This window comes from Mustela lutreola, chromosome 4 (assembly GCF_030435805.1).
Source record: "Mustela lutreola isolate mMusLut2 chromosome 4, mMusLut2.pri, whole genome shotgun sequence".
In the NCBI taxonomy this organism is placed as follows: Eukaryota; Metazoa; Chordata; class Mammalia; order Carnivora; family Mustelidae; genus Mustela; species Mustela lutreola.
The window spans coordinates 86,776,297-86,788,529 of NC_081293.1; the positions used below are offsets into that span (position 1 = coordinate 86,776,297).

The 12,233-nt window shown below is 39.4% G+C and overlaps 1 long non-coding RNA gene across 1 annotated transcript; it reads right to left on the reverse strand.

The window, feature by feature from the left end:
- Positions 1–5,935: 5,935 nt before the first annotated feature.
- Positions 5,936–11,699, reverse strand: LOC131829080 (uncharacterized). The gene is made up of 3 exons (XR_009352715.1): positions 11,154–11,699; positions 9,109–9,247; positions 5,936–6,123 (listed from the first exon to the last, which is right to left on the reverse strand). It is a non-coding gene; the product is annotated as an uncharacterized LOC131829080 (long non-coding RNA).
- Positions 11,700–12,233: the final 534 nt, after the last annotated feature.

The following is a 12,233-nucleotide window of genomic DNA, read 5'->3' on the forward strand; positions in this document are numbered from 1 at the left end:
TTCAGTAGAATGTCAAGCACATAACCAGGGATAGTATCTGACTTGCTGCTTGTGTATTCCTAAAGCTTTTCATCATGTCTGATACGTGGTTAAGTACTCTATCTGCTGAACAAGCAAGGGTTGATGAGAAGTATGGAGGGTAGGTACCATGCCTAGAGTTAGCTGGAATATTGTAAAAGTCACGATTTACCCCACACTGCTTAGGAATCAGTACAGACAAAACTATGGTCTAGTCATTTGACTATATATCTCTTCTGGTTGTCCTTTCAATAAGAAAGATCTCATACTTACAATAGGCTATTTGAATTACCAGCATCTAGGTTTGGTTTCATGCTGAATGACTATCTTGTGGCATGCTCCACCCCCTGAAATAAAAGTACTCAAACCTCAAGATCACAGCGCTAGAAACACATTCCGGGAAAAATTTTAAAGGAAATTTCCCAAGCCTAGTGCCAGGAAAATTCAGTCGAGGGAGAAAATTTTCCCCACTGGGCAGCACATTGTTATCAGAAACTGAAAAATAAACAAAGTGCATTTGAATGTAAAAAAAAAAAAAATCACTCCTTTCAGTCATTCTAAATTTTAAAGGACGTACAGAAAGAAATTCAGACCTCATGGATTGATTTTTAGTGAGCCTAAGCAAAAACTGATTTGGGAAACCTACACTTCATTTAGCCTACAATGAAACCTGGTGTGGCAGGAAAGGGTACAGCTAATAGAAAACATTAAATTGATGCTTTAATTAACCCAAGAAACAGAGAAATAAATTTGTCATCATCTTCCCTTTATATTGTGAAAAACTCTGAATACTGTCCAAAACATAAATTTGTTTCAAAAGAGTTAAATGTAAGTTTGTTCTCCTTACTATATATTGATAAAAAGAAAGCATGTGTGGTAGACCTGTGTTAAACACACACATACACACACACACACAACTCCAGTTATGCTCTCCCTGTGTCCACCACCCTGTGCAGTGTGAGTCTGTAGCTCTTTGCATAAGTGGCAACATCTCTTTGCCCTCCCCCTGCTTGTATCTCAGGAGACCTTGTGACTTCCTTTGACCAATGAAATGAAGAGGATGCAACACGGTGGAAGCTCCAAGTCTAGTATCAAGAGGCTTTGCTTGATTCTGTTTCTTCTCTTGGAACCTTTGCCTCTAGGGTGTGAATCAGCTTGGGCTCTCCTGCCGAATGTTGGGAGCTCATGTAGAAGAAAGCCAAGGCACCCCAGCTAACAGCACACCCCAGTAGCAATTCTGGAATGAGCTCAGCCAACACATCCAAGTCACGACCACCCCCACCTGACAGCTGGCATAATGGGCAATAGTGAATCGTTGCCCCTGACTCTCAAGGTGTTTTTTTGTTGTTGTTTGCTTTTTACAGAGCAATGAAAATGTGATAGTTCACCCATTTAAAAAAAGCTTCACCCCATAGCTATGAAAGGAATTCAAGATGAAACATCAAAGTATGCTCATTTATCACCTAGGAGATGGGTAAAACTAAACAAGAATTTTATACAGAGGATTTTTGCTTACCTGGAAGGCTGAATTGTACAACCTTTTTGAAAGCCAACTTGGAAATACGTATTAAATTTTCAACTATGCCAGCTACTTTTTTGGATTTTATTCTTTTTAGGTAAGGGGTAGAAGGAGAGAATCTTAAGCAGGCACCAGGCCCAGTGCAGAGCCTGGCATGTGGCTCCATCTCACCACCCTGAGAACATGACCTGAGCTGAGATCAAGAGCCAGATGCTTAACCGACTGAGCCACTCAGGCCACCCTTTGGATTTTATTCTTAAAAAATTATGTAAAGTTGATGATGTATCAAGCTCCTTTATAATAAGTAGATAAAGTTAGGGGATTAAATAGAATTTTTTTTTTTTTTACAAGGGAGGAGCTTTGAAAAGATATGGTGTATCTGCACAATGAATTACATGTATTGACATGGAAAGATTCATATCACTTATTGTAATTAAATTTAAAAAGCATACAGAGAATATAAATAGGATGGTTCCTTTTTCCTTATTTAACAAAAAAATCTCTGCATATAGAAATTGTATAAAAAGATGTGTCAAAATATCAGTGATTATCTCTGGAAATGGGATTACATATGATTTTCCTTTTCCATTGACACGTCTGAATCACTTGACGCGAATCAAATTATTTATAACTTCTAAATTCTGAAAAATCAATTCCAGTTTTTAAGTAGTTTTATACTTCATTATAAGCTACATTTTCAAACTAAGTTGACCTATTTGATGACAAACATTGTTGGTGACAAAAAAACAAACACATTTTTAATTTTCCATAAAGAGCATTCTTCTGAATAAAGCAATGCGTTCTAATTTTAAATGAGTATAAAACCTAGAGGTTTACTGTTTTTCCCAGAAATAGCAGATGGAAAGTTTTTCAGACATCATGAAAACATCATGAACTTAGCGATATATTAATAAACAATTTCTGTGTATTTCAAATAGAGATGCTTGTCCAGGAAGAATTAAGGAACATTCATCATGGCAAAGATTTATTTTTCCATTGTAATCAAATCAAGAGAAACTTTTTTAGGTTTTTGTAAGAGGTCTGGAAATGAAGACAGAACTGGTTAAAATTAATCAGAAATAATAATGAAGTGCCTACTGTGTACATGAATTATTTTGGTTGGAATGGACAGAATAACCAATCCAAAAGTCTTTATTTGTATTACATTACATAAGCAAGTAATGTAAAGTAAATTCACTTGCTTATGTAATGTAAGAGTCCAAAAATTAACTCTTTTCAGATGTATGACCCAGGAGTCAAATGTGACCAGGACCGAGTTTCCCTGTTTCCATTTTGGAGTGTTGGCTCCATATCCAGGCAGTCTCTCTCTAGTGGTTGCTTCCAAGATGGCTTCCAATATACTTCATCCTTTAGACCCAGTGGGAAAGCGAGAGAGTTTCTCCCAGAACAGTTTTAAAACATTTCCTGATGCGGAGTCATGTGCCCAACCAATTATTGTTGCCTGGGAGAAGAAATATGCTTGTTGTTTTAAACTAGCAGTGGGGTTAAGCTCATCAAATCACATTGCTCAAGAGCAGAGGTGGAAGGTCATCCCCAGAGGAAAGTAAATATTGTATCCAAAGAAAAGTGAATGGATTCTGAGTAACAAGATTAATAGATGCTCACTATGGCCCTCTAGGAGATGATTTAGACAACGCAAAGAGGCTTAAAACACATCCCTAGCCACAAAATTTATCACGTAAAGTGAGGAATAAACCACAGATACATATAAAAAGAGTTGCAATGGAAGATTAATAATCCTAAAGGGTAAATGAGTTGTACAAATAACAAATGCATTTCAGAGGAGGAAACGCTGGTGCTCTGTGTTTGGATAATTAGACAGACATCATTCCTTCATTTCATGGCTCTGGGAGTAGCATGATGGTTTAAAATATTCCTACCCAACCCAGAGTTCTTTGGACTCTCAAGTTTTTAACCATATTATTAAATGATTAGGCTTAAGTACTCAGACCAAAGATCTGAGGCTTTGAAATAGTTTTCCTGTGGTTGCCACAGAAGTAAGAGTTTGGTCACCATTTGAAATGCTTTTGTGTGTCTCTCTCTTTTTTAGAACATATATAATGGAAAACATCTTTGTAATTATACCCTGTGCTGAAACTTTAATCTCTATTGTGTAATTGAATTATACTCTGCAGCTAAGTGTCTCTTCTAGATCCTCAGCAGGCTAAGAGCATTTAAATATTGATCATTCCTTGGGGCAGGGAGGAGAAAGCATGCATATGATGTCTTTCTCTCTCCTTTCTCCTCTTTTGAGAAAAAAATTATCTCCTCAGTTTCCAATGACATTTATTGTGAACCTCTTCAGAAAACACTACTTGGTGAATATTCTGACATCTATGTATTGAACAAATATTTATTGAATGCAATCATGTGCCAGAATATAAGGAATTGTATTTAAATCTGGGTATATAATGGTGAACAAAATAGTCATGTCTCTGTCATCCAAAAGTTTAGAAGTCAAATGATAAATAAAATAAATAGAAAATAAAGCAAACCAAAAAGAAAAAAAACTGCCAACATACATAATTGTATCTTATTATAAACTTTGAAGTAATCAACAGTGTATAATGATAGGACATAATGAGGTGTGGACAAGGTGGGATAGAGAAATCAATCTTGATAAGATTGTCATGGGGTCTCTCTGAGGAAGTGACATTTAAACCAAAACCTGAAGGATGAGAAGGCACATGTGAAGAGTGGAGTTGTAAGTGTTCTATGTAGGGGATCAAGAGTTCCCTCTAAAGGGAAAGTGTATGCAAGGGTCCTGAGGTATGAATGAGTTCACCATGTTTAAGGAACAACAGGGAGGACAGTGTGACTGGGGCAGTGAAGGGCAAGTTAGAGGGAGGTATGAGATGACCTTGGGGACGTCAGTAGAGATCCCATTATACAATGTTTGGGAGGTCTTTTATAAAGAATTTGGATTTTATACAAACCCTAAGAGAATATCATTAATGAGTTTTAAGCAATGAAGAAATATGATCTGAACTTTATTTTTAAAAAGGGCTTTTGTCTGCCCCACAGTGAGTAGACTGAAAGAGAGGCAAGAGTAAAAATGGGAAGACCAGCAAAATAGCTATGGGTTAGCCATGGCAAGGAGAGAAATGTGTAATTTCAAGATATAAGTAGGAGGTAGCAACAACAGGGTAGGACAAGGAGTTAGATGTAGAAGATGACCAGAAGGGACTTTTTCTGTCTTGAGCAACCAGAGGTGATGGCAATGTCCTGTGGCTGGGAAGTCATATCAGTCAGAATCTTGGGGAGAAATAAGTGGTCCCCTCTAATACAGTAACTGAGAATCATTTAACAGAGGAACTCTGGTTGAATATGTAACAGAGTTTAGGGGGCCCATCAAGGGGCAGTGAAGGACCCCAGGACTCATAATGCCAGAAGCCCTTATCCTTGGAACTCAGAGAGAACATAGTCATTGCTACAGCTATAGAAGAGTGTCCATGGAAACCATGACCTTCTTCCTATGCCAACCCTGCCCAAGGCTGGCAGGAAGAGACTCAGGGAACTCTCCAATCTCCTGCCAGCAGCTCTGCTGATAAACCTAAAACAGAAGCTGGACTTCACAGCTTGTTGGTGGCTGTGCTCCACAAAGGTGGCAGAGTGGGGTGGGGAAAGGTAGGGTCGAGAAGGTATAACCCAGAAAAGTACAACCCAGAAAACTATATGGACTGTTTTGGGGAGTGGGAACCAAAGTCACATTGTTGCCAAGTGTGGGACACACTTGAGACTGGAACTCAGAAGAGATATTTGTGCTGGAGATTCAAACAGGGGGTCATCACCAGCTGGGTGGGTTTGGAAGCAATTGGAGAGACACATAATATAGACAGGAAGTTAAGGTGGGATTAAAAGGAAGGGCAGGGTAAGAGTGAGAGGGTCCAGTATGCAGATGCAGAGTAAAAGAAAAGAAAAGATTTGTTCTGAGAATCTAGAAAGGGAGGGAAAAACCAAAAGAATGTGATGTCAAGGAACCAAGAGAGGAGAAAAAGCGGGAAAATATGTTGTGTGCAAATGAGAAGACAGTAAAATGAACAAAAAAATCCATCTCATTGGAGTCTGCAAGAGTAAAATATAACCCTCAATGCCTTTGTTACCTTTCAAAATTGTATGACAAGCTGTAGTCAGTTTTACACATTTTGTGGCAGTGGTATGCTCTGTTTTTTGTTGTTGTTGTTGTTGTTATTTATTTATTTATTTTTAATTTTTAATTTTTAATTTTTTATAAACATATATTTTTATCCCCAGGGGTACAGGTCTGTGAATCACCAGGTTTACACACTTCGCAGCACTCACCAAAGCACATACCCTCCCCAATGGTATGCTCTGTTTTTAAAACTCAGGAAACAACAATCGATTTGGCATTTTTATTCACATCGAACTAGGTTCCCAACACAATCTAAGCAGCAAATACTACCATAAAGGAACAGCAGTCCCAGATAATTTTTCACAAAAACCTTACCAACCCTTCAAGGTCAGACCAATCCTATCCCATCCAGATCAACCCAGAGAAGAGGAAGGAGAGGCTGTAATGATGTATTTTTCAAGGCTGCTATAACCTTGATATGAAATATAGACAGACAATACAAGAAAGGGCGATTTGTAAGTAGAGTAAAAACCAATGAAATACAGTAATATAGATAATAGAATACATCAAGACCAAGAAAGGAAAGCAAGGGTGATTCAACTTTGGAAAATCTCTTTTTTTAATTCACCACTAGATTGGAGAAGAAAAGCATATGATTAGCTCAATAGACACAGAAAAATGCTTGATAAAATTCAAGACATATTTATGGTTTAAAAAAATCCCATAATAACAACTAAAGTACTAAAGGGAACCTTGTTCCAAAGTGTTTATCTATCAGGCACCTCAATGATGGAACATTCCTTCTAAGGTCAGGAATAAGAGAAGGATGTCCCTAATCACTGCTTCGTGTAACATTGAGGAATCCAGCTCTAGACCACAATCTTAGGTGTGACTTCTCAGGCTCGACCACTGGAAATTACCAGGGCTTCATGTGGCAGGAGTCATGAGGGAAGGCTGCCTCCTCACCACAGACTTGGAGCACAGTCAGCAAGGAGGGGCCTGCTGTCACGTACTCAGCACCAGGCCCCATCCCAGTACTTTTAAAAATGTTTATTTATTTTCATTTTTTTATTATATTAGTCACCATTCTATACTTCATTAGTTTTTGATGTGTTCCCTGATTCATTGTTTGCATATAACACCCAGTGCTCCATGCAATACGTGCCCTCCTTAATACCCACCACCAGGCCAACCCATCCTCCAACCCCCTGTCTTTTAAAACCCTGTTTGTTACTTGGAGTCCATAGTCTCTCATGGTTCATCTCCTCCTCTAATATCCCCCCTTCTTTTTTCCCTTCCTTTTCCTAATGTCCTCCATGCTATTCCTTATGCTCCACAAGTAAGTGAAACCATATAATTGACTTTCTCTGCTTGACTTATTTCACTCACATGATCTCCTCCAGTCCCATCCATGTTGATGCAGATGGTGGGTGTTCATCCTTCCTGATGGCTGCGTAATATTCCATTGTATCTATGGACCACATCTTCTTTATTCATTCTTCTGTTGAAGGGTATGTCTGCCCTTCCACAGTTTGACTATTGTGGACGTTGCTGCAATGAACTTTGGGGTATGTATGGTCCTTCTTTTCACTACATCTGTATCTTTGGGATAAACACACTGTAGGGTAATTTCTGGGTCATAGGGCAGCTCTATCCCAGTACTATTATGCAGACCCATATTCCTTCCCTAATGGCCTCGATTCAGCAGCCTCCTTACTGGGGGTTCCTCTGTCCAGGTCTTTCTCAGGTGATCTGCCAAGACCACCTTTGTGTAAGCGTGGTGACTGAAGCTCCTCATGTCCACTCTGACTTCGTCTTCAGGACCATCCTAGCCTTGTCTTGTCTCCCTCCCCTCACCATCTTGGGCCCACAAATGGTGGGAGCCTGGTGTCATTCGGCAGGAAAAATTAAGCACCGGCAGAGCCAGTCTCCTTTCCGGTTTAGATTTTTCCTTCTACTATAAGTGTGACTGGATTGTTACTCTAATTTTGTCCTGTTTTAACTCCCCACTTTGACATCTGTGAGTTCAGCTCAGCTCTTGACGAATGTACGGCAAGAAGAGGTCCTTGACAACACAAAATACTCCCTATCTTTCCCTGAGCCCCCCCAGAGGTATAAGAGCTTTAAAACCGTGTTTTAGATCAGTGTGGTTGTCTGCATAAAAGAACCAAGAAAACCTATAGATAGGCCATTAAAAAGAAGAGGAGGGGAAGGAAGATGAGGAGGAGGAGGAAGAAGAAGAGCTTAGGAAGGTTGCTGGAATTAACACTAATGCACAAAAATCAATACCATTCCAATTACATACAAGCAAACAGCCAATTTGAAAATATGTGTTTTTTTTAAATGTATTTCTTTTTCTTAAAGGATTGATTTACTTATTTGAGGGAGAGAAAGAAAGAGCATGAGGGGGGAAAGGGGGCAGAGGGAGAGAGAGAGAATCTCAAGCAGACTCCCCACTGAGCATGGACCCAGATGTGGGGCTTGATCCCATGACCCTGAGATCATGACCTGAGCTGAAATCAAGAGTCAGATATTAATCAACCAAGCCACCAGGTGCCCCCAAAATATGTGTAATTAATTTAATCAATTAAATCACAATGTACAAATCTAAGATAAGACAAAAATTTAAAGCATTGTTGAAGGACACTGGAAAGGATTTAAAGCTATAGGATGATCTACAGTGTTTATGGATACCCAATATAATGAATGTGTCAATTTTAGCAAATTAATCTCTAAATTCCATGCAACATAAATAACATTTTATGATATTTTGTGGAACCCCATAAGCTGAGCCTAAATTTCAAAAGTAAAAGGACCAAGGATAGTCTAGAAAGAGCATTTTTCAAGTGTGAACAATTTGGGTATTGGGGGTGGTCCATGAGGTCAAAACTATTTTCATAAAAATGCTGAAACATTATTTGCCTTTTTCATTCTCATTCTCTCACTAGTGTGCTGTGGAGTTTTCCAGAAGCTACATAGCAGGTAATTAATATCACAATAGGCTGAATGCAGAAGCAGATATCAGAATCTGTCATCTATTAAACCAGACATTAAAGAAATTGCAAAAGTATAAGACAGTGCCATTCTTCTAAGCTTTTTGTTTTGGAAACTTATTTATTTTTCATTAAAAAATGTTATTTATGTTCACATGCAATAAGGTCTACTAATATCACTTTTAAATGAATTCATCACTAAACATTTAAAAAACTTCTCACTTTCAATTTCTAGTAGAGTAAATATCGATGGAAAGAATCCACGTAAACAAAAGTTCTTTGGAGTACTGAGTAATTTCTAAGGGTGTGATGGGTTCCTGAGACAAAAAAAAGCTTGAGAACTGCTGGTTTAGACAATATAAAAGAAAAAGAAGGGAGTAGACTTGCTTTTCTAGGTTTCAGTACTTACTGTAAAGCTAGAGTAGCTAAATATAGCAGGAAAAATTAAAATGTCTAGTATTTACCAAGTTTTGCGGTGGAATATGAAGAATTCTCATGCTGCTGGTGGCTCGGTAAGTTGTTCAACCACTCTGGAGAGAGAGTTGGCAGTGTGGAAGATGTGTATTATCGCTGAACTTGGCAATTCCATTTAGGTATGAAATCCTGCGGAAATTCAAGCACAGAGGGACACGAAAAATATTAACTGCAGCATTGTTAGTAATAAGAAAAATCTGGAAACAACCTACATGTCCCCCATCGGGAATGGGGAGGAAACACAATAACCCCAGAGTAATGTTTATCCCCTGGAAGGGAAAACAAAGAAATGGGGGAGGAAACAAGGGAGCTGCCTGTTGTATCTGCATGTTTTGTTCACCAGGGAGGGAGCATGACAGGGAGAGGGAGGGAGGGACCCTCAGAGAGGGAGAGACCATAAGGCCAGCACTGGCTTAAATCTGGGCAATGTATACCCAGGACTTAGTTGTATTGTTTCTTCTTCTGAATGTTTAAAATATTACATGATAAAAACAAGTGAATGGGTCTGCCAATTTGAGATCAAACATATTAATTTACACTCCTGTTCTTTAAAATGCCCACAATGAAACTGGTTGCCTATAAAGGGAATGTTAAAAATTTAAATCCAGGTACAAAGTGGTCTAAATACACACCACAGTCTAGCTCTTCCTAACACCCTGAAAGTGTTAAAGGAAGTTTTATTTGTTGTGAGTTTTATAACCAAGCTATTTCGAGAAATGCAGTCGAAGCACAGAGATCAGAATATTTCAATCTTCTGGTGCTTCTCTAGGAGATGCCATATGTTGAAGGAGCTGTCGGCCTGGAAAACATCCGCTGCAAAAGTGCACGCAAGCTTCTGGGGAGTCAGCTTGCGTAACCGATCTCCAGAATGAACTTGGAGAACGGAGGGGACATCCAGAAGGGGCAGAGGTTATCTTCCTGCTCTGTGCTCACCTCTATTCTTAACCCAGGTGGACCTAAAGATTATCAGCCAAAAGAGTGGGTTGGAGGAATCAACCAAAGAGTTTTGGTCTTGGTTTATTCCTTAGGACAGCAGGACACCAAGTGAGGGGGTTTCATGGATCACCATTCCCAGTGTCCCAGCCCACAAATTTCGGGATGGCAGGGTAGCAGTAGCTAAGCAGCAAGGCAGACAAAGCATAGACTATCCTACTTTGTCAACTATGAATAGATACTGGCTTTTTTTTTTTTTTTTTTTTTTTTTTTTTTTTTTTAAAGATTTTATTTATTTATTTGACAGAGAGAAATCACAAGTAGGTAGAGAGGCAGGCAGAGAGAGAGAGGAGGAAGCAGGCTCCCTGCCGAGCAGAGAGCCCGATGCGGGACTCGATCCCAGGACCCTGAGATCATGACCTGAGCCGAAGGCAGCGGCTTAACCACTGAGCCACCCAGGTGCCCAGATACTGGCTTTAATTATTGCTTCTGTTCAATTGTACAACATCTACCCAAAATGTACAACATCCACTATAGTAGGCTCCTTGCTGGGGATGAGGATGAGAGACAAGACTGAATAAGACAGTCTCAGCACTCGACAGGAGACGATGCCCAGCACAGGAAAGGTTAGTTTCAGCTATCTGGCACTGCCAACTGCCTTTCTGCAATGGGACACAGAAGACTCCTTAGGGAAGTTCTTGGCCTCTTGTCAAGAGCGAGATCCCTCTTAGTTTTGTAAATTTAAGTAGAATACACATCCATTTTTTTTAATTGGCCTTAAGGATGAGAACCTTCTTGTGACTTGATGGAGATGGAGAAGGTCAGTAAATTTGGTGGGCGTCAGATAGGGGCTAGGGAAGAACAGGATCAAACCATGAGTCTTTCTCTTTAGATGTTTGAAATTATTAGGAATTCTGATGTTTTAGGATAATATATGTCCAAATTCTCAGAGGAAAGGATCCTAAAGACCCCAAAGGAAATGAGAAAAATAAGGACCTGTCTTTGTGATCCTTGCTCTGTGGAACATCTAGATCATCAGGGAGAAGGGATTCCAGCCACCCTGTGAATGTGAGATTAGGAGTAAAAACCAAAATAACTGTACCTTCGTGAACTGAGTTGGAGTCAGGACCAGGGAGAGACAAACTTCAGATACAACACTGTCTCAGCAACGGGAACCAATGACGCCAAACACCAAGGCCAGCTTGTGGGCAAGCCCCATGGCCTGGCATCTGTAAGCAGGACAGGCCACTTAATTGAGACCAAGTAAGCTTCTCAGACCTTGGACATTTGGGGTGGTACAGTTCTCAAAGTTTTATGCTGGACCTCCTGCTAACATGAGTATGTGGAGCGGACACAATCTGTTGGAATATAGAAGAAGAATCATCATATTTGCACCCTAAACTAGGGAAGTGGGCCTTCCTGGTTACACATACTTATCCCCCAAATGTCTGCAAAGCAAACCATTTTGAGGACATAGTACTGTAAAAGTCTGCAACTGGTTCTGAGGAAGCGTTGTGGAAAGAGTTAGTCTTAAAAAAAATCCATAGGAATCATTGTAACTGACAAGAATAAATACAGTTCATAAATGGTTATGTATTGTTCAATAATCTTATGCTATGCACTGAAAATATTGTATGCAGAATTATACTGATTCTACCTCCAAAGAGTTGCTGTAATTCTGTACAAAAGTTTCAGAAGCCAAATTTGTCACTAGTGTGATATGTAGGCATTTTAGTTCAGACTGGAAAATTAAAATTTAAAAGATAATGTTCAGATTCTGCAGAGGAAATGTGTAGCCTTCAGCACAGTATTCTCAAGTATGATACACACCAACCATGCCCAAAAAGGTTGTGCCAAATATTATGTACACTTAGATAATGCAGAGGAGAGCCTGTAAGTAATTGGATTGCCTTTTACGAGCTTGGAGTAACAGCTAGGGCCAGTGACAGAATTTGGGGAGGCTCCAGAAAAGTCAAAATGTAGGACTCATTGTTCAAAATAGAGGGAAAATTCGCTAGGTATAGAGCCTTTCCCTTTCTTCCAGGGTCTCTCTTAATTTTTCATGGTGATTTTTCTTGGCGTTTTGTATTAATTTTCTATTGCAGCATAATTTATTGCCATAAACTTTGCAACTTAAAAGAACACCTGTGTATTATTTGTGGGTTAGGACTCCAGGAATGCT